The sequence below is a fragment of the Mauremys reevesii genome, linkage group 1 (genome assembly GCF_016161935.1).
Source record: "Mauremys reevesii isolate NIE-2019 linkage group 1, ASM1616193v1, whole genome shotgun sequence".
Taxonomy (NCBI): domain Eukaryota; kingdom Metazoa; phylum Chordata; order Testudines; family Geoemydidae; genus Mauremys; species Mauremys reevesii.
Genome location: NC_052623.1, coordinates 299,757,492 through 299,784,886, shown reverse-complemented (window position 1 = coordinate 299,784,886; position 27,395 = coordinate 299,757,492).

The following is a 27,395-nucleotide window of genomic DNA, read 5'->3' as shown; positions in this document are numbered from 1 at the left end:
GTGCTGTGACACTTTTTTGTATTTTTATGTCTGATTTTGTAAGCAAGTAGTTTTTAAGTGAGGTGAAACTTGGGGGTACGAAAGACAAATCAGACTCCTATACAGGGTACAATAATCTAGGTTGAGAACCACTTCCCTAGATCACCCCACATAGCAGTGGCAAAGCCAGTCAGTGAAACTATCCAGATCCCAGTCCTTCTGCTCTAGACCACTGTTCCCAATAAATCTGCAAACACTATAGAGGACTTCACAAGATCCTGATGTGCCATTGTCGTGGAAAGGACAGGATCAAGTGTTACATTTAAAGGGATAAATCAATGTGTTCTTCCTTTTTGCTTTCATTCGGGGGGCAGATCTTCACAGCGTTCATCATCAGCCCATTCAGATCGATTTTTGCCTTCATTAACTGTGGTAAAACTAGGCAAATATCTAGATGAGTTGATGTACCCCCTGGAAGACCTCTAAGTACCCGCAGGGGTACACATACCCCTGGTTGAGAACCACTGACCTAGGGCAAGTCACTTAACTTCCCTATACGCTAATTTAATAATCAATGGTTTTGGTAAGTGCTTTGGGAATCCTTGAATGAAAAGTCAAGATTAGCGCAGCTGGTGATTTTACAAGATACAAAGCCATGAACACACCCAGCCATCCTATCTATGTACTGATTCCTTAATATTTATAAGGAACCCTGTAAACTTGCTTATGATAAAAAGGCTCACACCTAAAACTGTCTTGCATCAAAACTATTAGGGAAATTAATGTTCTCTTAATCAAATGAATTTAACATAAGTGTATGGAATTATTAACTGACTAAAATAAGTTTCCTGATCCAAACTACAGAACTGGGGTAAACTGGTACCAAAATGGAAAAAAAGTGTATGCAGTATTTTTCCACCAGTGTCTTTTGCTTGGTTTCACAAGCCAACAATTTCACACTAAAGCACCATTTGACAAGAAGGAAAACAATTGGCTTGAAGGTTACTGCTAGCATGTGTTAAATTTGCAACACTTTCTATTCTTATTGTTATCATTTCAGAGACAGGACTTTACTTATGTTATTGCATTATCTATTAAATGCCTTAGTGAGAGATGGCTCAAAAGGCTTGGAGTTCTGCTTAGTTTGGGAAAGCATCCAGACTGGATGCTTAACTATCCATTCCTTATGAGTCTGAAATGTTTGCTGCTGTAAGAGTAGCTGTTCCTGCGTTAGTTTGACACTTCTGGTTCCAGTCTCAGCTGGAGCCTGAAAGTACAGAGAAACAAAAAGTAAAAAAATAAATAAAAACAAAGGAAACTGATTATTTCAGAACCTTCAGAAAGGTTTGATTTGGAATTTAAGATTAGCCAAAGATTGGGGATGGGAGATTATTTTTTCTGAAGTAGTACACAACATGGATCTCATTTTCCTCTACAAATTTGGTATCATAATTGTACTGACTCGTAAATGGCCTGGTTGTGCTGTTCTAATCAGATCTTTTCAACTTTCTATATTTTTTGCCTGGCTTGTTCAGCTCCTTCCCGGCTCCCACCCCTACTTTGGGCGAAGTGGGGGCATGGCCAAGAACTCAGAGTATCCTGTAAAATCCAGCACACTATTTTTCCCTCCCAGAAGAAATGCCTTGGATAAGCCAGCCTGGCCAATGTTTTTTTACCCCAAGAATAATCTGTGCTAGTGTAACACCGACAGACTCCGGTCGTTGACAGTCAGGATTGAACACCTGGGGCCTCTGGAGCTTAGTGCATGAGCCTCTACCGCATGAGCTAAAAGCCAATGGGCTGTTAGTGTTATACCAATATAATAAAAACCAGCAGGATCTTATTAAGAGGGATAAGGCAAAGATGCCACATTTATTGTAAATATAATGGTAAAGCAAAAGATAAAAGCAAACAACGTTGTTTTACTACTTATTTCTATCACTACTTATTCCTTATACACACACACATATATATATATATATATATATATATATATATATATATATATATATATATATATATATATATTCATTCACACAATCATTCATTCAGGTTCTGTATAGGTGTTATAGTTACCAGCCTAGACGTTGCTCATGCCAAGTTACTGGCCAGGTATCTTGGTCATGAGGATGGAGCCGAGTCTGTGTCAGATGCACCTGATGCTCCTGGAGGCTGGCAGCAGAACCATAGACTCAAAGTCCTTAGTCTTCAGAGTCCAGTTTTATAGGAATTTATTCCTATGTCAGTCCATGAGAGTTGCTTCATTCTGCTGTTGCTAAATCAATCAGCAGGTGGCTGGCTCCATGTTGTCAGATGTTTGTTTTTCCTTCCTTTGAGGTGGTGGGGTAGATTCCAGTTTGCCTTCCGGGGGTCATCTGGTTGATCCCACTTGACACCTTCTTCAGCCGACACTGAATTCTTCAGGCTGGTAACTCCCTAACCATTCATTCACATACATTCTCTATCTTAATCACATCTATTTCACTGTCTCTTTACCTTTTGGGGTGTTACCAATTTATGTGAGACTCCCTGTCTTTTAACATTCAAAAATAAAGTGAGATGAAAACTTACAAAGGGTGGGGTCTCTATCTATATACTATAACAGCTACTGTTTTGGCTTACTTAGAGTTAATTAATGTTTAACAAGTTTTATACAAAGTATTTCTTTGAGCAGGCTTCACACAAACACAGCTGGTGGCTTGCAGGTTAGAGGCTAAATCTTGGGAATCACATTTACTTCTAATATAAACCTTCAGTTATAAAGTATCAATTAACAATAAATCATTTCTAACAACAAATCATTTTTCATATAAACCATGTCTAATATAAACCTTCTTTAATATCCCTACATTAGCTAAGGCTGTAGAGCAAACTCATTTTATCTCTTTTTAAGTGGTCCCAGTGCCACTAGATGGGACAGAACTCCCCACTCAGAAGGTGTGTGGTTACATTAGAGTTAAATTTGTCAGTGGAGAGGTTTCCGAGACAAGGAAATTAAGTTTTTAAATTTTAGATTATTTTGTTCTGGACTCCAAAGAGCAACCTTTATCAAAACCACATCTTGCTAGTTTTTGTCTAGAGCAAATATACTCCCTGTTTGTTGTCTGAGAGAATTAGGGCTGGTCTACACTGGGGGTGGGGTGGGGATTGATCTAGGATACGCAACTTCAGCTACGTGAATAGCGTAGCTGAAGTCGAAGTACCTTAGATCAAATTACTTACCGTCCTCATGGCGCGGGATCGACGTCCGCAGCAAGAGAAGGTTGCAGTGCTGGTGTCTGTGGCTAAGCAGAGCGTTGCAGTGTCCAGTACTCTCAGTCCAGAAAAATCCTTTCACTTCCCAGGTCAGAGAGAGTGGGACTGACCTTTGCCTATGGGGCTGAAGCCTCCCCAGGTTCAGCTTGTGTTTACGTGTTCCCCACCAGTGTGAGTAATGCTGACTCCTAAACACTGCCCCTTGTTTGTCCACAGTATCACTGAGACGCTTGGACTATAAGGTGAAACAGAAGGGTCTCTCTCTTACCCACAACTGAAATCTGTGCTGGCTGCAGTGATCCATCCCAATCAGACCTACGCCACCCCCAGTCTGACCACATTTGACAACTTACAAGCAAAAGTCTTGGGCTTGTAAGAAAAAGGGGATGATCCAGCTTGGTCAAGAGGAGCAGAGTCTGAAAGCAGAGCGTTGTTGAAGGAGGGCGAGCCCCCTGAGCAGGGGTAGGAGTCACAGGCAGAGAGGTTGGAGGAGTGGAACACTGCAAGAGGAGGAGACCTCTGTGGGAAGATCTGTGTAAAGGGCTATGGAAAGACTAATCGCTGTCAGGCAGGGAGGGCTGGAAAGTGGGGTCCTGGCTCAGGGGCCAAAGGAACTGAGAACAGAGTGCTGCTAATGACTCTTGAGTGGGTGACTTGGAAGTGATGTCCCAAACTAGCTGCATGTTTGTTTATTGTGGAGATTGGAAGATAGCTTTACTATAAGACTTTGTCAGACATGGAGAGACTGTTCCCTGCACAGGCAGAACAAGGAAGGGCATTGTTTCATGGCCTGCTCCAGGTGATGCCACCTTATCATAAGGCCCAAGAGCAAGTGAAGTAGAATTGCAAGGCAGAAGACCACAGTGTACTTGATGGCCATAAACAACATTAACTGAAATGATGTGGAGAAAGAAACATATGCTTAGTACATAGGCAGGAAAAATAAAATAGTTGGATAACAGAGGCAGATTAACATAAGCTTAAATTGTCCAGGAGCTAAGAGCAGAGTGACATGTTGGCTGCTTTGTTTCAATGAGGAAGGAAGCAGATGGTGAGTAGGAGGTATGGAGAAAAGCCAGCAAGCATGCCACATGGCATGTCACAATTGTACCAAATGAGCTCATATTGCTTCAGTCACTGCCGGATATAGGGACAGAAATGAACTAGGACATCCTGTTCCTATGCCAGAGCAGGAAGATGGTAAAGGTCTGTTGCCATGACATTAGTATTAATCTCAACAGCCATAACCAAAACCTTCTGAACAACAATACTTCAGTAGTCTCAGCAAGGCTGTTCTTAGGATTTATGGGGCCCTACACAGTATTGTTAAATTGGTGCCCCTATGCCTGACTTCGGGCACAGCCACCACCCCCACCTACGGACCTCCAGAAGAACCCCGCCCCCCATTGCTGACACACACTGAGCTTCGTACGCAGCAGACGGTGCGGCACCCCGGGCGGAGAAGGATGAGGCAGCAAAGGATACTGAGCTGCCCGCCTCACAGCGGTGGAGAGTCACAGTTCTCCTCAGAGACCCCCCGTACCCTCTCCCTCATGTAGAATGCGCCACACCAGCTGTCATAAACATACAGCTAAGGGTAGCATAAAATCCCTCCTTACTTGTAAAGGGTTAAGAAGCTCAGATAACCTGGTTGGCACCGGACCAAAAGGACCAATAAGGGGAGAAGATACTTTCAAATCTGTGGGACAAGGTTTTTGTGTTCCTTTGTTCTCTTGGAGTCAGCAAAGAACCAGGGCAGGGAAAATACATCTCCCTAAGCCATATTTGAACTAAGCATCTAATATTGCAGAAATAGTAAGTCATAGCAAAGAAATGTGTTAGATTATCTTTGTTGTAGCTTGTGAATTTTCCCTGTGCTAGGAGGGAGGTTTATCCCTGTTTTTGTAACTTTAAAGTTTTGCCTATAGGGGAAATCCTCTGTGTTTTTTTAATCTTTTGTTATCCTGTAAAGGATTTACCATCCTGATTTTACAGAGGTGATTCTTTTACCTTTTCTTTAATTAAAATTCTTCTTTTAAGAACCTGATTGATTTTTCATTGTTCTTAAGATCCAAGGGCTTGGTTGTGTGTTCACCTGTACCAATTGGTAAGGAGATTATTCTCAAGCATTCCCCAGCAAAGGGGATGTAGGGCTTGGGGAATATTTGGGGGGAATAGGACTCTAAGTGGTCCTTTCCCTGATTCTTTTCTAAGGCCTGGTCTACACTAGGACTTTAATTCGAATTTATCAAGGGAAGGGTCTTTACGCGCGAAGGCGGAGGCGAACCACCTCCGCTTTCCCTGACAGCCAGGATCTCTTCATCACCCTCACAGAGATCCCCTAAAACATTTTTTTTTTATTGTATTAGAAAATAGAAATAGAATTTACAAAAATATTAATATATAATATAATATATATTATATTATATTATATGAAAAGTCCATACAAATGGACTTTAAAAAATTCTAAATATTTACAATTTAAAACATTCTAAATATTAATATAATATATATTAAACTATATATAGAGAAAGGTCCACCACAAATGGGGAAAAAAAAGTCCTCTAGCCGACATTTCTACGAAGGTGTCATTCAGTTCGACTCACCACGCCAGGATCGAATATAGAGTGGAACCATCTACTCCACTGCTGCATTTGGTCCTGGTCTGGTCAGTGCTAGTGAGATCTCTGAGACTTCTCCCTCTTTGGTCTCTTGTTCACTGAAACTGACTAGACTGTGTGTACTGTTGGCAAACATGTATGTGTGTTCAAGGAAATCCTACTTTTTCACATCACACAGCAGAGAAGTCGAGAGGCCTGTGTCAGCAGCATCGCACACACACACCTGGGAGGAGGAGTGGTGGCGGCAGGAAGACCAGCAGGCGACTCAAAATGTTAAACCTTCACTTTTCTTTACAACAATCACTGTCTCCCACTCCAAGTTCAAACCCCCACTGTGTAAGTGTCCCACAAAGCGGTTTGTGTTACTGTTCTGTTTTACGGTTGTTACTGACTGTTCTGTTTTCCTGTGTTTCTGTGCTTTAGCTGTTTGTATGTCAGCCCACATGGAATGCTGCAACTGCTGGCATCACACAGCACCAGTCTACAGGCATGGCACACTAGCTACTGCAGGGCACACACACACTGCAGCTGTGTTGGGCACCAGGGACTGTATGTGTGGTGGTGTGCAGGGCCCTGGTGCCTCCTGTCCCGAATGTAAAGGCAGGCTTCCCATGTGACCGTTTTCGGACCGTAGTCACGATCCCTCCGGTGCCCCGAGCCCCAAAAAGAGAGAGAATCCCCTCACCCCCTCCCCTCCCCCCACCCTCACCACTTCCAACAACCCCCCGCCACGCCCAAACCTACCCCCCTCCTCCACGCCCCCACCCCTCGCCTGCACCTCAAAACCAGCCCAAGTGCACACCACCACCACAGCACAGAATTCAGATCAGTTTCAACGAATAAAAGAATCAAAAATCAAATCAAAAACAATTTACTAAATTTATTGTTTATAAATAAAAAAAGTCCTTTAAAACGTCCTTGGAAACTGTTTATGATCAGGCTCTCTTAAAATCAAGTGGACAGTCGACAGGTACATTCTGCTCTAGCGAACTCTCTTCAAAGCCTCCTGATGCATATCGCCTGATCAGGATATTCTCTCTCAGATATTCTGGCTGATCGATCTAACAGCAGCCAGGATGCAGCCTCAACCTCCCCAAGCGGCCAAAAAAAAGCGCCGCCTCACAGAGATTGTGGAGCACACAGCAAGCAGCAACAACTACGGGGGATATTCTTTCGCTGATGTCCGAGCGAGCTCAGAGACTGCTGAAAATGTGCGAGATAATGTGACATGGATAAGTGCAGGCAAATGCAGCGCGCGCGGATGCTCGCTCCGCTGTGGCGTGGCAGTGCTGTGGCGCCACGACCAGAGAGAACAGATTTCCGCGGCGCATTTCCGCGGCGCAGGAAAGGAAGACGGGGAGGGGGGAGGATTTCATTTTTCCCCCAGATTTTTTCCCCAGCATGCAAATCCCCAAATCAAAATTCAAATGGGGGGCGGGGGGAACTGTGGTCCACAGTGCACAGTGCACGCTTCCAAAAAGAGCCTGCCCCTGAATGTGTGAACTAAAGTTCGAATTTGTGTATTTAGTATGGATACACAAATATTAATTGTTAATCGAATCACACAAAATGACTTAAGTAGATTCGAAATAGTCCTGTAGTGTAGACAAGCCCTAAATCACTTGGTGGTGGCAGCATACTGTTCAAGGACAAAGTGGAATTTGTGCCTTGGGAAAGTTTTTAACCTAAGCTGGTAAAAATAAGCTTAGGGGGTGTTTCATGTGGGTCCCCCCATCTGTAGCCCAGAGTTCAGAGTGGGGAAGGAACCTTGACACCAGTGCATTCGACTCTGTGAATATGACCCGCCGAAGGAGACTGCAGTGTGCACTGAGTGTATGGGAGCCAACCCACTCTTACCTGCTGTCCCGGTGGTGCCCCAAATTTTCGGATGCCCTATGCAGTCTTGTATGCTGCGTATGCCTAAGGACAGCCCTGAGTCTCAGCCTGGATCAAGGATAACATGTATCATATCTGCTTGAAAGTTTGCCACACACAACAATGGAAAAGCCAGACAACCTGAAACAGCCACTAGGGCACACACTAGCTAGCTGTGAGAACCAATGATTTATAGGGAAATTTGGCCAGCTTGTAGGTATCCACTGGCTAGTATCCACTCCTAGATCCTCACGAGTTCTGGAAACCAGATTGTTTATTGGGGGAACTATGATGAGATCAATTTCTATTTTATAAGATTTATTATAACTCAAACTAAAGTCAGATCAAGAAAACAGCAAAACTAAGCCAAGCCATTAATACTTGACCAGACTGCAAAACACTATCAAATACCAATCAAACTAGTTAGTCAACACTGAATTAGAGTTAAATTCAATTAATATAAAAAACATTATTAATCCTTATATAAATGTTAAGAGTCCAAGATGGTGATAGTCTATTTAGTAATAAATCCCAACTAGAGGATTTTGTCAGTCACTCATAGCTATAATTTGAGTCTGATTAAATAGCCTAATACTGAAATCAAATTATCATCTTATCCTGTCAGAACCACAGCCTCTTTCTTAGAATTCAGTTCTTGTGTGATGGCTAGCCCTTTTCTCCACCCACAACAGTTGGTGTAGTCACTCCCCCTCCCCAGAAAAATATTAGCAATTCAGATACAAAATGAACTTTTGTGGGTCAAGTGTATTAAAAAAGACATTGTCACCAGTTGATGAAAAATTCAGTACAACTCCTACTATAAAAATAACTAACAGGAAAAACCTTAGCACAACAAAACCAGTCACTCAAAACGTCATTAATCAGAAAAATAAAAATATATTCAGACATAATAAATATCAGCTCCACTTTCTGCTCTGCTGATTTCAAAACAAATGCATGCTCTTTTTCTTCTTGCAAACAAGGCAATTACAATAACATTCCTGTTTTGGAATGGAGTTGTAGTTCTGGCAACTTATCTTCTGAAGACTAAATCTTGGAGAAATATTACTTTAAAGCTCATCAAGGTGAAACCCATTTGAAACAAAATTTTAACTATGACTATACCAACTATTCTTATCATATAACCAAAAAGTACTTTTAACGCAAGATATTTACTTGTTACTTAACAGGTAAAAGCTGGACCTGGAAAGTATTAAGCAGAAATAATGTTTTATTAAACTGAATCCCTAGCTGACATGATAATTGATGCCAAGAGGAAGAAGCACATGATCCATGCAGAGATTTGATCAGCTAAGGAGTTTCTGGGCTTCAGACCAAAGTAGGAAACTAGTAAATTAAAGAAAATCTCTCACACTGATTATGTTAGTCAAGTACCTATTCAATGCTGGAATGGAAACAAGCTACAGGAAAAGTTAGTATACTTGGCTGTCAGAAGAGTCAATCAATGCTTTGACTGTGAGCAATAAAGGGTAAAATAAAGCTGATGGAGACATCTGATCAATGCGGTTAGTGGTGCATTCTCCATAGGTTCCCCTCCAAAATGAGATAGCTTGGTAAACTGTTTACAAAAAACTTAGCTATCAAAGCAATTGTAGTTGACAAGAATACCCTGGAGACCTTGACAGATTGCTGTTATAGCTGCATTGCTACAAAACATATAAGAAATGCTGTTTAAAGTTGGATGCAGTTGCAGAATGGTAGGGGGCCCCAATCATCCCAAACCAGGCAAAAGGAATACAAAATCACAGAGCACTGTCTGCACCAAATCATCTCCCAGAACAGCACAAGAAGTGCTGGGAATGCAAGACTCCAAAGGAGGAGCCTGTGAGAGACATGGCAGTTTCCTGCATTTTCGGGAGACCTTATTGAATTAAGTTAAAATATCTTTGGGGTCCACTGTACTAAATGAGTGGTTTATATATTGTGGGCTGCAATTGCTTGTAACCTCTTGAGCTGGGAGATGTGACTGATGTGAGATTTGGGAATTCAGAGGACTATCTTGAACAGCGTCAGACAAGAAAACAATTTTTCTTCAAAAAAATCCAAAGTGTTTTTCCTAGGGAATATCTAGATGGAGGTGAATGCAAATTCTCCACCTTCAGTTATGAATAAATCCAGCCTTTAGAAACTAACCCGCCCCTGGGAGAAGACTATTGTCTGCTGCTCATCTGTTAAATGAGGCCGAGGTCAAAGACTTGACCTGAATACAGGAAAGCCTGAACTATTCATGGTTGTTCCGGTTCTGAATCTAAGAGAGTTATGAACTTGTAACCACAGAGGAAACCCAGTTGTGGGGTTTAAAGGACTGAAACAAACCTCTGGTAAGCTTTTTGCCATACATGTGTGACACTGCGCCCATATTCTTCATAGTAATATTATGATAATGACATAATCATAATGTATTTTATGCAAGATAGGTCATGTGAGATATCATCATAAAGATTATGATTTACTGAATATGATTATCCTATTTGTATGCATGCATCATTTTTGTATCTGAAGTTAAGAATATTGTCTATGTATTGTGGCAAGGCACCTCCTCCGTCTCTCCAGACTTAGCACTTCCGCCTCTGGCGATGGCAGGCCTGGGGTAACTTAGCCCCACTCTGATCAGTGTTTGCCTTCCCTCTTCTGTGCTCCTTCGGCTGTGTTTTCAGGGTAGGCCCCAGAGTCAGCCTAAGGGTTGATCGTTCACTAAACAAAAAGGAAAGAGTCTCAAACACAAAACCAAAAGGGGATACCATTCCCTGCCTCCTCACAGGGGCAGGGTGTTGTCCTGTTGCTTCCCCTGGGGTGTCAGTCCTTCCCCTAGCAGGCACTCAAGTTTGGCTGTTTCCCTGTGGGAAGGCACACAGCCTCTCAACCAGGAAAAGCGTGTTTCCCTGCTGCTACTAGTCTGGCAGTAGCTTTTCTCTCTCTCCCTCTTTGCTCTCCCTAGAGAAGGGGTTTTTAAAGGTCTCACAGCCCTTAATTGGATTCAGGGTGCCCCTAATTGACCTGAGTTAACCCCTTCTCAGCTTGTAGGAAAAAGGGCCTTTAACATTCTAGGGCTAAAATGTCGACCATCGAGGACCCTCTTGCAGGGTTTCCTGGCTGATATCCAGAAGCTGGTTCTGTAGTTCTTTTGGCCAGGACTGCACTGGGTCTCTGCGGGGGTTCTCCTCCCCCTGGAGGAGGCAGGACAAGGCCTGACATGCTTGTGTACTGAGGTCCATGTCTTCCACCTCTGGACCCTGCACAGATGACTCTATGGTGCAGGTAGTCCAGCTTGGAGCATGTTGGCGCACGCCTTCCTGTGCCACTTCTGAAGGCTCCGATATGACCGGCAGCTCCTTTATCTCTGAGAGGTCTTCCACAAGACCCCTCTGGGCTGCCAGTCTTCCACCAGGACCTCCTCCAGACCTGGAAGCTGGCTTTGGCAACCAGATCCATGGCAGCCGCTGATGGGGCTGATCTCTTTGCGGAGCCCCTGCTACACAATCCCCAACTTTGTGTGCAGGTGGCAGAGTCCTCCTCCGTATGCCAGAGGCTGGTCCTGGCAGCAGTCACCAGAATCGGAGACCTCCTACACTACAAGCAGGGAGACGGTGGATCTCCTGATGCTCACTCAGTGCATGGGGGTCTCCACCCTTCATACTCCCTGTCACGTACTTCAGGAGGTGAGGGCAGCCTTACTGCCCGCTGCTCAGGTTTACCTCGGCCGGGTCATGCGGGAGGGTACTCCCCGCCCACCCTGCACCTTGGGCCCTCTGGACCTTTTCATTGGTCCTCTGCCCCATGAGTCCCCCTGGCCATCCCACCTATACACCGTAAGCCAGCTGCATGATTTGCAGCCGGTTCATTTCCGGACCACACCAAGGAAACATCTGTACACGCTCGTGCTCCACATCCTTCATTTCCTCACCCTCGTGTCCCATCCTGATACGAAGTGACGGGATCTATTACCGCCTCTTGAGAGTGAGGAACCCCGGTGGGCCAGCCTATATTCCACCCTAGTCCCAAGGCCCGCTGGGGATATTAGTTGGCAGCTCCTCCATGGAGCCACAAACATGGGCATGTACTTGGTGCGGTTCACCCCCATCCCTGATGCCTGTTCCTTTTGCGGCATGAGGGAGATCCTGACGCACATATACCTGGAGTGTGCCAGGTTACAGCCCCTGTTCTGGCTTCTCCTAAACATCCTTTTATGTTTCTAGCTGCACTTTCCCCCTCACCTTTTCATATACACACACCCTATTCATATATACCCACAAAGTTGCGGGACCTCCTTGTCAACCTCCTCCTAGTGCTGGACAAAGTAGCTATCTATAAGACCAGGGAGAGGAGGTTGGCTGAAGTGGTTTCCTGTGACTGTGGGGCCTATTTCCGATCCTGCCTTCGCTCACATATCCAGGTGGAGTTCCTCTGGGTGGCGTCTGCTGGTTCCCTTGACACCATTGAGGAGCAGTGGGTGCTGTCTGAGGTTCTCTGCTCGATTTCCCCTTCAGGTTTCCTTCGGTTTGGCCCTTTGACCTTCACAGCTGTCCCTGTTACATTTTTGGTTGTCCCCTGTAATTGTTTGAGTTCCTGGACCTTGCAGATCCTCCCCACATGCTGGGGGAGGGTCCTTTAGAAGTGGGACTCTGGGAGGCCCCAATATGAGGACACTCTTGCGGGTGTGGAGCTACTGCTGTTAGGCCCAGGGCTCTTTTGCTTCAGCTTCTCATCTGGGCCAGACCTCTCCCCCCTCTGCTGCCTTGCTGGCCAGTGGCCTCCCTGGGTGATGCTGCTCCTTGGGGGTATGGGGGGAGCCTGCTGGCCTGCTCCCCTGAGAGGGACTGAGGGACCCTACACTTGCTGTTGCTGATATCCTGAGGGGTCCTTCCTGCCTGGTTGCTGGACTGCCTGGTGGTGCTGCTGCCTCTGCTGCCTGGGAGCCTGCTGATACCTTGAGGAGGAAGAAGGAGACCTCTGTTGCTGGGGGAGTGGGCAGGAACCCCACAGTACACCATGGAGGGGGCTTCCTGAAGGACTGAGTAACTTTCCAATTTTGCTCTTGTGGTGGAGCTCTTGACTGTTGCTGTGGGGAGACAGGGATGTGGTATGGAGCCTGGCCTCTGGTCCATCTGTCCCCACTACCTCCACCACTACCACCATTGCCCCCTCCACTACTCCCACTTACCATCTGCCTCCGCTCCTTACTCTGGGACTCAGCTGCTTACCTTGCCTCTCTTCCCACCACTTGGGCTTGTAGCAGCAGCCAGCAGAGAACTGTGTCTTCAAGTGCATGTAGGTGCATGTGCCTCCTCCCTCCCCTTGGACTGGCACTTACCTCTCCTGCTGCTTTCAGCAGGTGGACTTTCCCATCCTCTGCCTTGTCTACCAGTCTCCCTGCAGCAGTTTTCCCCCTTTCTCCTTCCTATTGTATGTATTTTGTATAATTTAAAATAAAAAAATCATAATGTAGCATGTATTAAATGTATTGGCAAATAATCTAACCATATCCTGCCAGCCACGCTTTTTAATAGCAAAAAAGAACGACCTAATGGGCCATTGGTAGAAATGCATTAGCCAGAATCTGTGTCTGAGCTAATTTCAAGGCAGTAATAGACCTTTTAGGGTCACCACTTTGTTGTAGGTTTAGCATTTTAAAATAAGTAAAAAAATGCAATGATTTCTATGCAAAAGAAAAACAACTTGACATTCCTGTTCAAATGTCCTGTGTAAATCAATTTTGTTATGTGTATGAATGAGTGTGTTAGAAGATAAGTTTAAAGGCCATCACCGAACCAGATGTTCTAGGAAGAAACCAAGAACAAATGCAAGAGCACCAGAAAATTACAATACACCCCTACTGAAATGTCGTAAAAGGGCAAATTAATGACTCTAAAGATAAAACAAACACCTATCAATTGGAACAAAATAGCTGTAATCATAACCAGCATGGTGTAACCCCCTAAAAAAATAACAAAAACAATAAAAAAAATAAAAATAAAAAACAAGCACTCATCCAACAACAATTAATTACAGCATGACAGTGCAAAACTCATTGATCCCAATGAAAAAAAAATCACTATATAAACAGGGTGCCTTGCCATGAAACTTTGGGTTCATCCTGCCAAGACTCCCCGGAAGCATCCTGTTGTGACCAACAGAACCCAGCTCCTCCCTACCTGTGATCAACCTAGCTGGCCACCCCTAAAGCTAGTCCTTTTCCTTTTCTTGCCCTGCCCCTAGCCTGTTTCCAGCCTAATTGTTTCTCCCCATTCCCTCCACAGTGCCCTTGCCTCAGCTAGCCCCCTTGCTCCGGGCGCCCATGTCCCCCTCCTACGTGCTTGTGCCCCCCCTTTTATGTTGAACCCTGATATTCATCACACTCCCCAATGACATTATAGTCCCCTTCTTCCCCTAGTGCAGCCGGAGGCCAGTAATTCCATCAAGTGTTGGTGACTGCACCCCTCCTTCCCTGCCTTGATAGGTGTCCCTGTGCTCTCCCCCCCTCTTGGTGCCCTCCTCTTCCACCTGCAGCCTAGCAGGGAGGAGCGGTTGACCTTCAGTCCCCTTCTCCATTCCCCCCCTTCCGGTGCTCATTTCCCATCCCCACTGACTATGGCAGGGGGAAAGGCAGGTGGGTCCCCTGAGGTGGTACCCGCTGCCCCTCCTCCACCTGTCCCCCTCTGTGGCTACCACCTCGACCACTCCTGCTGAACCACCTGCCATCACCCCCCCTGGGGCACCTGCAGCGGTGACGATGGGCACAGGGTAGACTCTGTTGCTGCCATGCCCCTTGTCCCCTCTAACACAGGGGGAGCCCCCCACCCAGCTGGCAGGAAGGGCCAGGGGACTAAGGCAAAGCCCCTGTGTGCAGTCCGGTGGGGTTACCACCAGGCATGGGAGAGGGCCCGCCCTAGGGGGAGCTTTCCCTTCCCCATGCTGCCCCCCACTACCCTCCCGACACCCCGTACCATCGCCCTTAACTCCCGGCCCTACCCCTGCTAGCCAGCCCTCCAATAACACCTTAGAGGGCTGGGTCCTTGTTTGGGGGAAGTGTTGCCTCAGATGCTGGCGGGGAGGCCCCCAGGGTAGTGGGTGGAGACTTCTTGAAAATGGAGGAGATCGAGGCCCTGGGTCTGACCTCAGTCACCCAGGGGGAGGATGACCCTCTGTCAGCGGGCCTCGTTCTGGGTGGGCTCATGTGCCCCCCCCTTTATCTCCTCCCAGCTGCTGCTCCCACTCTCACTCTTGGGGAGCTCCCAGAATCATCCAACTGCTCAGCCATGGTCAGCACCCCACTAGTGGCCGCCAAGCCCACTTCAGCAACAGCCAGTGCCATACGGCTGAGCCCTGAAGCATTGGGGCTGCCCCCTGTTGGAGGGAGGCAGCTGATTTCCTTCCCCCCCTCTACTTCCCATGCTGCTGCCACCTCTGGGGACATCTCAATCCCCTTTCTGTCCAATGACCCTCAGGGGGCAGCCTTCATGTTCCCCTATCCCAACCCCTTAGAGTTTCCCTCGGCTGCCCCCTCCTGAGCCGACTTACTGGCTCATTAGTAACAGCTTGCTGGAGGATGTGGGCTTCATGGCATCCTTCCGGGAGGTCTGGCTGGCCTGGCAAGGACAGAGGTTCGCCTTTCCCTTGACTCAGCAGTGGTAGGGGGTGGGGAAGGTGTGTGCTCAGCTCTTCTACACCTGGGGCGCCAGCTGGTGGAGGGATGTGGTGATAGAGCAGTTGGAGCAAGAGGTCTTGGAGCTGGAGAGGCATCTGGCCACCAGCCCTAGAGATCCATCCCTCTGTGCAACGTGCTGGGAGAAGCAAGAGGCGCTCCGGGTCCTCGAGGACCATCAGACCCAGGGCACGTTCGTTCGATCCCACATCCGTTTCCTTCAAGAGATTGATCACAGCTCCTGCTTCTTCTATGCCCTGGAGAAAAAGATGGGGGCTGAGAAGCACATCACCTGCCTTTTGGCAGAGGATGGCACTGCCCTCACGGGTCCAGAAGAGATGCATGGAAGGGCCAGGGCCTGCTATGCCAGCCTCTTCGTCCCAGAACCCAACCAACGCCTGCAAAGTACTGTGAGAAACTCCCAACAGTCAGCGCATGCGACCTGATCTGTCAAGAGCTACCTCTCACTCTGGCTGAGTTCTCAGAAGCCCTCCATATCATGCCCATTAATAAATCTCCAGGCATGAATGGGCTGACTGTGGAGTTCTACCACATGTTGTGGGACGTCCTTGGCCCGGACCTTGTCACCATCTGGGCCGAGTCCTTGGGGAGCGGAGTCCCCCCTTTGTCATGCAGGTGAGCCGTGAACACCTTGCTGCCGAAGAAGGGGGACCTCTGTGACCTTTGGAACTGGCGTCCCATCTCACTGCTCAGCACGGACTACAAGGTTGTAGCGAAGGCCAATGCTTCAGGCCATACGGTGGAGAGTGGGTCCACTGTTCTATCTTGGTGTTTACCTTTCCACCAAGCATCCTCCTCCATCTGATAACTGGCAAGGTTTGGAGGGCCGGGTGTCTGAATGGCTGCAGAGGTGGACAGGACTACTCTGGTGCCTTTATCTGTGGGGAGAGCACTGGTGCTCAATCAGCTAGTCCCATCCATGCTCTGGCATCGGGTAAACATCCTGATCCCGGTCCCGGGTTTCCTGGTCTATCTCCAGATGCTAGTTCTAGAGTTCTTTTGGCCAGGACTGCACTGGGTCTCTGCATGTGTCTTGAGTCTCCCTCTGGAGGGAGGGAGGACAGGGCCTGATCTTAGAAGTTAACGGAAAGACGGATTTTTTTTATCTAGAATATCTCATTGAATGTTGTAATTGTCCTATGTGCCCACAGATTTTAGCAATCTTTGGTAAATGGACTAAATATATCAACATGGTTCACAAGAGTACGGCCATTAGAGTAGTATGTAAAAAATGTGGCAAACATTCTCAGTTCCATAACATTGCTTGCCACTGCCCCAAGTGTGAGCCCAAGGAGGTAGCCAATTTGGAGAGGGGTTATGCCTGTTTGCTCTGTGGATCTGCCTTCCAACCAGGTCAGGATTGAGCCAACATACTAGATAAAGGCATCCAGCAGTCAGAAGGAAGGAAAGTAAGGTTGTTAGTGGGTCCATTCACTCTTGAGTGTGGACAGAACAAGAAATTGAACTTCTTACTCAGCTAAAAAATAAATATGCTGATAAGAGAAATATTAATAAATATATTGAAAGTGAACTAGAGACTAAAACTAAAACAAATTTCAGATAAAAGACGATATAGTTGGCCAATAAAATGTTAGGAATGATATTGTAACTAGTGTTTTAAGTAATAAAGTAGTTAGTGGTTGTGTTTTAGAGGTTCCACCCCCTAGGGAAAAGATTCTTCCTTTTAGGGAGCATCATTGGTGGATAAGGTGGCTACATTAGGTAAAGAAGGTAGAAAGGCTGAGCAGATCTTAGATAGTCTGTATGAAATTGAATTACAATTGAGAGAAGCTCAAATAGCTTCTGTTGGTTGGGGGATGATAGAGGAATTATGTAAACTACTGGTAGATGCTGATAAAGGTAGGGGTGTTGAGGAACAGGAGATAAATAGTGAGGAGAATAGGTTAAGAAATAAGGGGAATTGAGATAGAAAGATGCAGTCTTGACTTGAAGATATGCTACAAAAAAGGCCCAACGATAAAATTTTATCAGCAGTTGTTTGATAAAGATAAGATTGGCATGAATATTTATGGAAAAACCAGATAAAGCCAAGTGTAGTATCCCCTTGATTGAGACTGAGCAATATTATGTAGGAATGTTAGATAAAACAGGACATGGTAGTATTATATGTTGGCCCCCAGTAGAGGAATGGGCTGATAATTTATAAATGAGTCCAGTCTCTATAGAGGAAGTCAAGGAGGCCTTGTGAGCTATTCGGAAAATTAGTGCTCTGGGCCCTGACAGGGTAACAATTAATGATCTTTGGGAATTTTTTTATTTGGACTCCCGAATTCCCACTAAAATTTTTAATATTTGGTTTTTAAATATGCAAATCCTTGATTATTTTAAAGAAAATAGAATATTTTAATCCCCAAGATACAGGATCCAGAAGAATTAGATAAATTGTCCTCTTGGAGTCCATTGAATTGGTATGGATTAGATTGTATACAGAAATCTTAGCTAAGAGGCTGACCAATGTAGTTAAAATAGGTAATAGACGCCCCAGGGTGTGAGGAGAATATTTCTATTTTAGATAATCTAATTAAGGGAGCTAAACAGAATGGGGATGAGTTAGCTATTGTCTTTGTTGATTTGGCCAAAGCCTTTGCTTCTATTGGAAATGGGTATATCATATATGGCCTTAAGAGGTTTGGGGTTAGTGAATAGTTTATAGAAAAGTTATAAAGGATTTGTATAGTAATTGCATAACAAAGGTGTGCATGGGTGATGATTGCACAGAGTCCATTTTAGTATGTAGTGGAGTAGAACAAGGAGATCCATTGTCTCCTATCCTATTTAACATTGCTAAGTATCCCCTTTTAACTAAATTAGAGTCTAAGGGATTTGGTTTTATCTTTCAGGGAAATAGTATTACAACATTGGCTTTTGCTGCTGATGTGGCAGCTTTAAGTAGTTCTTATCAAGGGATAATTAAAAATCTTGAGATTTTAAATCAGTTTTGTATGAATACTAGATTATGGGTCAACATTATGTTTAGGTAACCTCTACCCCGATATAACATAACCCGATATAACATGAATTTGGCTATAATGCGGTAAAGCAGCACTCGGGCGGGAGGGGACTGCACACTCCAGCGGATCAAAGCAAGTTCGATATAACGTGGTTTCACCTATAATGCAGTAAGATTTTTTGGCTCCCGAGGACAGCGTTATATCAGGGTAGTGGTGTATATGAAACCCTTTCGTCTTCCTAAGACCTATGTAATTAACTCTAAAGAGAATTGGAAGCTAGATAGTGAGATTATTGACTATGTGCAGCCAGGTCAGTTTGAAAAATATCCGGGAGCAAAAAAATCAACCCTTGGATTGGGGTGGGCAATGTGTCATTAGAGGCTAGGTTGACTGAGTGGTGCAACAGTCTAGTAGAGCTCCCCTTAAACCTGCCCCAAAATTGGTGATTTTACAAACACATGTTATCTAGACTATTCTATAATTTGCTTTTAGTTGAGCTCCCTTTTTATATTCTAAGTGATTTGGCTATTTCAGTGAGGAAGGTTAAGAATATTTTACACCTTCCTCTGTGAACCACAGATGGGTTATTTTATGCTGGAGATAGAGATGGTGGGTTAGCATTAACAAAATTTAGTGTGGAGATTCCAAATATGTTGATTCATAAGTGGAGACAGTCTTGAGAGATAATTGGATTGATTTATCCTATATTTATGCCAGAGAAAATCTGGTGGTTAAGATCTTAATTAATAGTGTTGCTCCTCCTACCCCCAGGGGTGGCTCTGGACATTTCACCACCCCAAGTATGGTGGCATGCCGTGGGGGGCGCTCTGCCGGTCGCCGGGAGGGCGGCAGGCGGCTCCGGTGGACCTCCCGCAGTCGTGCCTGTGGAGGGTCCACTGGTCCCGCGGTCCACTGGTCCTGCCGCCTCTCGGCGACCAGCAGAGCACCCCCTGCAGCATGCTGCCCCAAGCACGCGCTTGGCGTGCTGGGGCCTGGAGCCACCCCTGCCTACCCCTAAGAAGTGGAAGGATGAGGCAATATCCAGCTCAGAGAGTGACAGGTCAACAACACAGTACAGGAGAAGGAAGCAGCAGGCTGGGTAGAGCACCATCTTATCTGCAGGTAAGGCTGAAATGATGAATGAGTTCATAACCAAGCATGCCAAGTCCCTGGCTGGGCGCAGAGTGGCTGGCAGTGCCAGAGATTTGGGGGGAAACTGTGGAATATAGTCAATACTGTGGGCGAGTGTTGGAGAGGCACCAAGAACAATAAAAAAAAATAGTGGCAGCTGCTGCAGGAACAGATGTAGTTGCTGCATGTCATTGCGGCGGAAGAGAGGAGTTATGGAGAGGATAGGAATGGATGACATTTCTGGAAACGCACATCAGGCCCATCCACCACTCTCCTTCCCGGGCCCTCTGATTTCCCACTTCCCCCACTTCACAGGCCCAGCAAAGCAATGCTAAAATAATCTCTGCTGTCTGTAACTGCCACAGAGCACTCAGGCTTGGGCCCATGGATCCTGTCCTCTGGGTTAGGTTCCATTCCACTGGACTCCAGAATGTACATTTTCAATGTGTTTCTCTCATTCATTCAGCAGCAAGCCTGCTCAGACCCAACACCCTCAAGCTCCTGTGTGACTCTGACACCACCACCTCCAGATGCAGCAGCAGAAGGAGGACAACAGCCCTGTCCAACTACTGACATGGCCCTTCAACAGCAGCTGCAGCTCTGCTCTGGCCTGGCCCCATCTCATGTCTAGCGAGAAGGACTCTGCCCCTCCATTACAACTGCAGTATCCTCCAAGATCACCAAGCCCAAGGCAGACTCCACAGGCCTCACCTCAAGAAAAAGCTGAATTGCCTGTACCAGGTGCCTCCACTGATCCCCACCATCTGACCCATTCCTCCCTTACCATGATCCTGATCCTCCCCAAACCCTCTACTTCCCAAGAATTTCCCCAGTACCCCGTCACCTCTGTGTCTAGTCCTTCCCTGATGCATAGCATGGCAGGTAGCAGGTGTTAGGCTTGTTCCCAGCACACCTGTTTATAGCCCATGCTAGCGAGATAGATATGTTCTCAACTAGTCTGAAAGTGCTGCTTACACACTCTGACTCTGCTTCAAAGGTGGAACAAAAAGTTCCAATTACATCCTTGCAGCTGGCAAAGGAAGGGACTGAACCAAAACATAGGCCGGGAATCTTACGGCCATAGATATGAAATACTGGCAATGTTTAAAGTGCTTTAAAAATGCTAATACGTGCTGAATGGCTGGTGAATAGGCACCTAGGGCACTGGGCCCAGAGGGACGTTAGCTGGTTCCTCAGCTGCCATTATGAAAACATCTAGTGGGGTTTGGCACCAACTGCCTCCTTATGCGCCTAAATGCCTTTGAAAATCTGATCCATATGCTGCCAAACTCTGACAATACTGTGAGAATCTTTTCAGGGTCTATACTCTTTCCATGTTCCAGCAGTATGGGAACATCCGGGTTGAGGAATGAAGGGTCAGAAGCAGGGTGCTGGAGCAGAAGGATAGGTATGCTCATGGCCAACTTTTAAAATCCTGAGATTGACATTTAAAATTTCACGATCAAGCTTACTCTCTATCTCACCAGCATTTGAAGGAACACTCCATCAAGGCCTCTTCAGCAGTCATTCAACTCACTACCTTCAATGCTCGTATTGCATGGCAATACAAAAGATAGACGTGCTGACTTCCTTGTTAATTGTCAAAGAGTAAAAAACGCTTTTTTGTAGCTGAAAACATATATTTAATACAGAGATATAGAAATCAATTAAAACAGTCTGTCATGGCTCCCTGAAGATGGTGATGCATTTAGAGACCTACCAACTACAAATGTACCACAATTACAGGCAGCTGAAATTGAACAAGAGTTGATTACATTAGCTGCCCCATCAGTGCAACTCCATCAGCTAACAGAACAAACAACAAATGCGCTTCATACGGAAAATGAGCCTACAGCATGGTCAGAAATTTCCACAGGGACCATCAATGAGTTTAAGACTGCTGGACATCATTGTTATGGCATTTCCAACGCTATTTCTCACTGGAGCAGCAGATTTAGGCTCAGCAAGAATTAAGGCTGTCAGGTCAGTTTGACTATGTCAAACATTTGGTGCATTATAGAGATGGGAGCTTTGCTAAAAATCCTTGATGTCAATTTTTTTGCCATTTACTCCACAATGCAATGGGCCACACCTCAGTGGGGAACAGGGTATGCAAAAAGGAACACATTATGTGTTGGTAGCCATCAGAGAGGATTGAAAAACATTATTTTGGGGGCAAATGTGGCCTCTGTTTTCAGCCTTTCCTTTAGCTCATTCGCAATAACTCCTACTGGCACAGGTGATGCAATGAGCTCTTGAACTTGGCAACCTCTGACATTGTTCTTCTCATTAAGTGCAGCTGATTTGCGCTGGCCTGAACTGTATCAACTGCTAGATCTAGATATAGATTACTTAATGCCAGAAAACATAGCAAACAAGCATCCAGAATGCCTTAATGAAAATCCATTAATTGTTTCATGATTCTTCCAAGATTGGGCTGATTTTTGTATAAAGTAATTTGATTTCAATCTTAAGGACTTCTGGTATCATGCTGAGTTTCAACACTATGGAAGTCCACATGTCCATGGTGATTATTGGCTGGAACAAACACCTGATGTTTCTGTGCTTGATAATGTTAATGAGGAACTTATTAGTGATAGCAGAATATTTTGGCAATATTGTGACAGTGAATTTGTATGCTGACCTTCCATTAGCTTCCATACATCCCGGTAAGCAGCACTATTCAGAAATACAAGCTCATGCTCTTAGCATGAAGAAATCTTCTCTGTGCATGCTCTGGATCAGTTCCCTGAAACTACCAGACTCTGTTCCAGAGTAGCAGCCATGTTAGTCTGTATCCGCAAAAAGAACAGGAGTACTTGTGGCACCTTAGAGACTAAAATTTATTTCAGCATAAGCTTTCATGGGCTATAGCTCACTTCTTCAGATGCATAGAATGGAACACACAGACAGAAGATATTTATACATACAGAGAACATGAAAACGTGGAAGTACGCATATCAACTGGAAGAGTCCAATCAATTGATAGCTCATCTCAATTGATTGGACTCTTCCAGTTGGTACGCGTACTTCCACGTTTTCATGTTCTCTGTATGTATAAATATCTTCTGTCTGTGTGTTCCATTCTATGCATCCGAAGAAGTGAGCTGTAGCCCACGAAAGCTTATGCCGAAATAAATTTGTTTGTCTCTAAGGTCCCACAAGTACTCCTGTTCTTTTTACCAGACTCTGGCAACACAAGTACTATCTTCCAGGCTCCCCCCAGGCCGTGCTTTCTCTGTACAGGTAACAATAGGCACAAATAAAGCCCCAAGTTCCTGGTGCATTCCCTGTAGCATCCAGCCCTTAATTCACTGAACACACAAAATTACCAGGCCCATTGTTCCCAAGATTCAAGTCAGGACCACCACTTTATTTAACAGCACAGCACTGAGAAATATCTATAGTGAAAACAAGAATAAGTTTATCATCAAAGAAGGGAGATTCAAGTGACAGTGAGCAAGAATACTGGAAACCCATGGTTACGTATAAATCAAAGTCATAATACCCTTTTTAGAGACTAAACTTAACAGGTTATCCACCTGTCTTAAGAAATTCATCTCATCCAAAGATCTCTCCAGCACTTTCAGCCAAGCCTAGTTGAGACCCCTTTTTCACAAAGCGAACTTGCTTTCCATTTACTTCCTTGGGGAAGGGTTCAAGGGTGTCTTCTTTGCCCCCTCTCCCCAAATATAGTAGAGCAAATCTTTGAAGTGGACCTTAGGATAAGGTTTTCTATCCCTGCTGTTTTTCTCTTCCTGGTTGCTTTTTTCTAAATTTCTTACAATACTGCATTTGCATTCAGTTCAGGTTGGTAATAGGAGACCCACTGAGAATGAGACAATACACAAGTTTACATGTAACAGATGGATAAACATCACTTGTCTGACAGAAAACTTTTCACCTTTGCTGGTGCATAGACACAGACTTTACAAACATTTTCAGTATATATATATATATATATATATATATATACATACACACACACATATACACACACACACACACGTCATTGCACAATATCTGTACGTGTTTTGCAGTGATCTTGATGATCAGTGTGACACCAGCTTTTATCTGAGACCTCACATTATGTTCTTTGGTGAACTAGAATGTACCTACCAGACTCAACAGATTCCTGTAACCTCTATGCACCCTGTCTGTGACCCTTACCATTTGGCACTAACGGGTTCCTGGGCCTGTCCACTGATGCTGTACTTAATTAAATCACTACATATATAAGGGTAAGAGTAAAGGGGAACCCAGGCTGAGAGTCTTTGAGGAATTGTTTTAAAATGATTTAAGTAACAATATAAAGGATGATGATACTGCAAAAACTACAGTACTTCCCCCCCCCCTTAGATGTGTTCTGAATTAGATTGCTCAGCCCAAGAAATATTTCACATTTTGAAGAGATGGCCATTGTGTCATTACATTAGGGCATTTGTATCAGGTAATGTTCAGTCAGAACAGTGGCTAGCAATCCATGCTAACAACAGAGAAGCAGAAGAAGCTGCTGTTACTTCTTTACTAGAAATATATCCACAGTGTCCAGAAGGTTTGGAAAATACGGCAATAATATAGTTCTCAAAATATTACAAAAATGGACAAAGACAGGCTAAATGAGGAACACCTGCTGTTAGGGTCTTTCCATACATTAAAGCAAAACCAAATATGGCAACAAGTCCTTTTGGAAGTACTGAAGCAAAACTTGGAAGATTTGTCAGATTCCCTACATGGAAAAATAATTTTGAGGCAAATATTTTTGCAAGAGCCACAGTTGTTAAAAATTCCAGAAGTGGAGGATGAATGCAAAGCTAGTGTTGAAGATAAACCTGGACTTCTTGAATGGATAGTTGCTGTTGGAATGGAATCAAATGGAGGACTAGATATTATGAAATTGGAACATGGGATATAGAACTCAATCAGTCCAGACAGCCTTCGGTCTTTTATATCTACAGCAAAAGCAAACTATGATATGCACACTAGATAGTATGAAATGCCAAATGTGGTCTTTTCTTCACATAAACAGCAGATTTCAGATTTACTATGTCTGCAAATAGCTGCCATCAGACAAAATAACACAAGCAACATGGCAAAAAAGAATCAACTCTAAGGAAAGCTGGGAGCAGAAAAAACACCGATCAAGTCTATTACTTGTATTTTGAACAGCAAATTTGGGTCAAAGTTGTTTTGAACTGATGGCGCCTACAAGATGCTGCAGCTATAGATGTTTCTGGAGCCACTATTCATTCTATGCTGCACATTAGAATCAATAGAAACTTTAAAGAGCTAGCTGAGAAATGAACTCAAAAATCAATGATGTGGAAACTTGCAGTTTTATTATCATTAATGAAATGAGTATGGAAGGCAGCTCAACACTGAAAATAGTTCATGTGAGGTGTAGACAAGTGAAGTTGTACATTGTCAACCAAACCACTTGGAGGTTGAAGTGGGGTGGCTGCCCCTCTCCATGAGAAAAGGGTCTGGAACAGGCCAAAGAGGCTGCGCAGGCCAGCAGCCAATCAGCAAAGGCCTGTGGAGAGCCAATCAGGGCAAAGAAAGAGGCAGCAAATCAGGCCCGGGCTGGGCCCTATATAAAGGCTGCCTAGCAAAGGAGAGGGCAGTCTCTTCCTGACTAGCAAGGGAGGAGGACAGGCTCCTGAGGTAAGGAGGTAGCACCTTGGACAGAGCAGTGCTGGGCAGGCTTGAGGGGAGCATAGGAGAACTCCAGCCCATTACCTGCCAGGCTGTGGCCCTTGACTATAAGTGCCAAGAATGTGTAAGGGGCCAAAGGGGAAGTGGCCCAGGGAAGATAGCCAGACAAGAGGGGAGAGAAAGAGGGCAGAGAGGCTGCTGCTAGAGGGTCTCCCCACTGCACCTGGCCATGGAGGAGTGTGGCCAAGACATACTGCAACTTGCCTCTGAGGTGAGGGGCTAGACTTTGGGGTTGTGGTTGGCCACTAAGGCAGGTGCAAGCCAAAGGAATGCCGTTAACCGCTCCCCCCAGAAGGGGATGAAAGTGGAGTAGTAGGCACTGCCGGAGGGCAGTGTCCTGAAGTGGACACCACCAAGCAGGGAGCAACGTGGTTCCCAAATCAGCAGAGCAGACAACGGGTGAGACACCACACGCAGAGGGCACTGCATGAGCTAATTCCATGAACAGCCAGCAGGAGGCACCAGTGGTGACAAGTTGAGACCCCATTACACATGGTGGAGAATATGGGCATATATGGTCCCACACCCAATACAAGGGGAATAGCGAAAGGACTGGGATGAATTGTGCCTATATTGGGACTGAAGACTTTTGAGAAATGGAGGGTGGATAAAATGGACTTTTATTGGAGGGCCTCGGTGGCCCAGCTTGCCGAGCAGCAGAGGGGGTTGTTCTGGCTGCTGTGGAGGTGGACACCTAGACCATATGGGAGACCAGGCAACAAGGGCGGGAGGCCAAGGCCTGGATCTAAGAACTGTTTCACCTGTGGGCGACTGGGACACCACAAAAGGGAGTGTCCCTACTGGGATGGAGCAAGGAGGCCCCACCCAGAAAATGCAACCCTTGTGAGGTCAACAGGGAGGCCAGGAACTTGTTGGACCTGTAAGGAGCCCGGGCACATCAGGAGGGAGTGCCCTCAGGGGACTTGCAGGCCCAGGCTAGCCCTGAAGTAAGGGCTAAGCTACAAACAGACTGTGGGAAGGCCGTGGCAAAGGGCAGGCACAGGAAGTGCTTCCACTGCCACAACAAGGTCCATATAAGATGGCACTGCCCCCTGAAGCAGAAAGGGGGCGTGTCAGAGACACAGGCTCGATTTGAGACTGGCCAAAGGGAAGTGGCAGTGTGGACCGAGGCCCCCAGAGAGAAAGGGACTGAAGCAGAAGGGCCTCAGCTAAACCAGGGAACCCACACAAGAGCCAGGAGGGCTACAGTGGGAACCCAAACAGAGAGGGGGACCCATGTGGGAGCTGAGCAGTCTATGGTGGGAACCCAGACCTTGAAAGAGGAAAGCAGGTTGCTCCAAATAGAGAAGAGCCTGAGGCAGGAGAGGGATTCCCTGCGGGCCCCACTTGGTGTGGTGTTGTGCTCTTGGAATAAAGCCTGATGCTGTTTCTGCTGAACCTGAATCTGTTAGTGTTCTCTTGTTCCAAGCTTGGGAATCCATTGGAAAGACTAACTAAGGAGGAAGTGTTGCACTGCACGGGTCAGCAGATGAGAGACTCGGTAAGAGAGAGATAACTATGGTGGTTTAATCATGTCATCAGGCTGCCCCATAGAAGAAGCACAAGGTACTTTGACTAGATTCCCCTCAAGGGAATGGAAGGCATAGAACAAAGAATGACCTACTGCAGGACAATCAAAAGGAATGCTGCCACCAAGGAGATGAATTATGATGGAGTTAGACATTTTGTTCTGGATAGACAGAGGTGGAGGAAATGGGCTGCTCCATACATCATTAGGCACAGGAGATTCTCAGTTCTAAAGTGAGGGGCAGGGCTGTCCTTACCCATACGCAAAGTACGCAGCTGCGTAGGGCATCAGGAAATTTAGGGCATTAAATTGCCAGGTGCCCTGTGCAGCTGCATGCTGCTACAGCCCCTGCCCTGCCTCTTTCCCATGCCCCCAGCCTTGCCTCTTCCCACCCCTGCTCCACTCCACCCCTTCCCCAAAGCCCCTGCTCTGCCCCAGCCCTGCCCCTGAGGAGTGCAGCAGGGCTGGGCCCGCACTCACCGGTGGCAGGAAGTGCAGTGGCAGTTGGTCCCCCGTCCCCGCAAGCCAGCCCTGCCCTCCCCAAAGAGGCCTGGGACCAACCCCTCCCCCATGGAGGCCTGGGACCCCCCACACACACACCCCCCACAGGGGGCTGCGTAGGACCCCAGAATAGC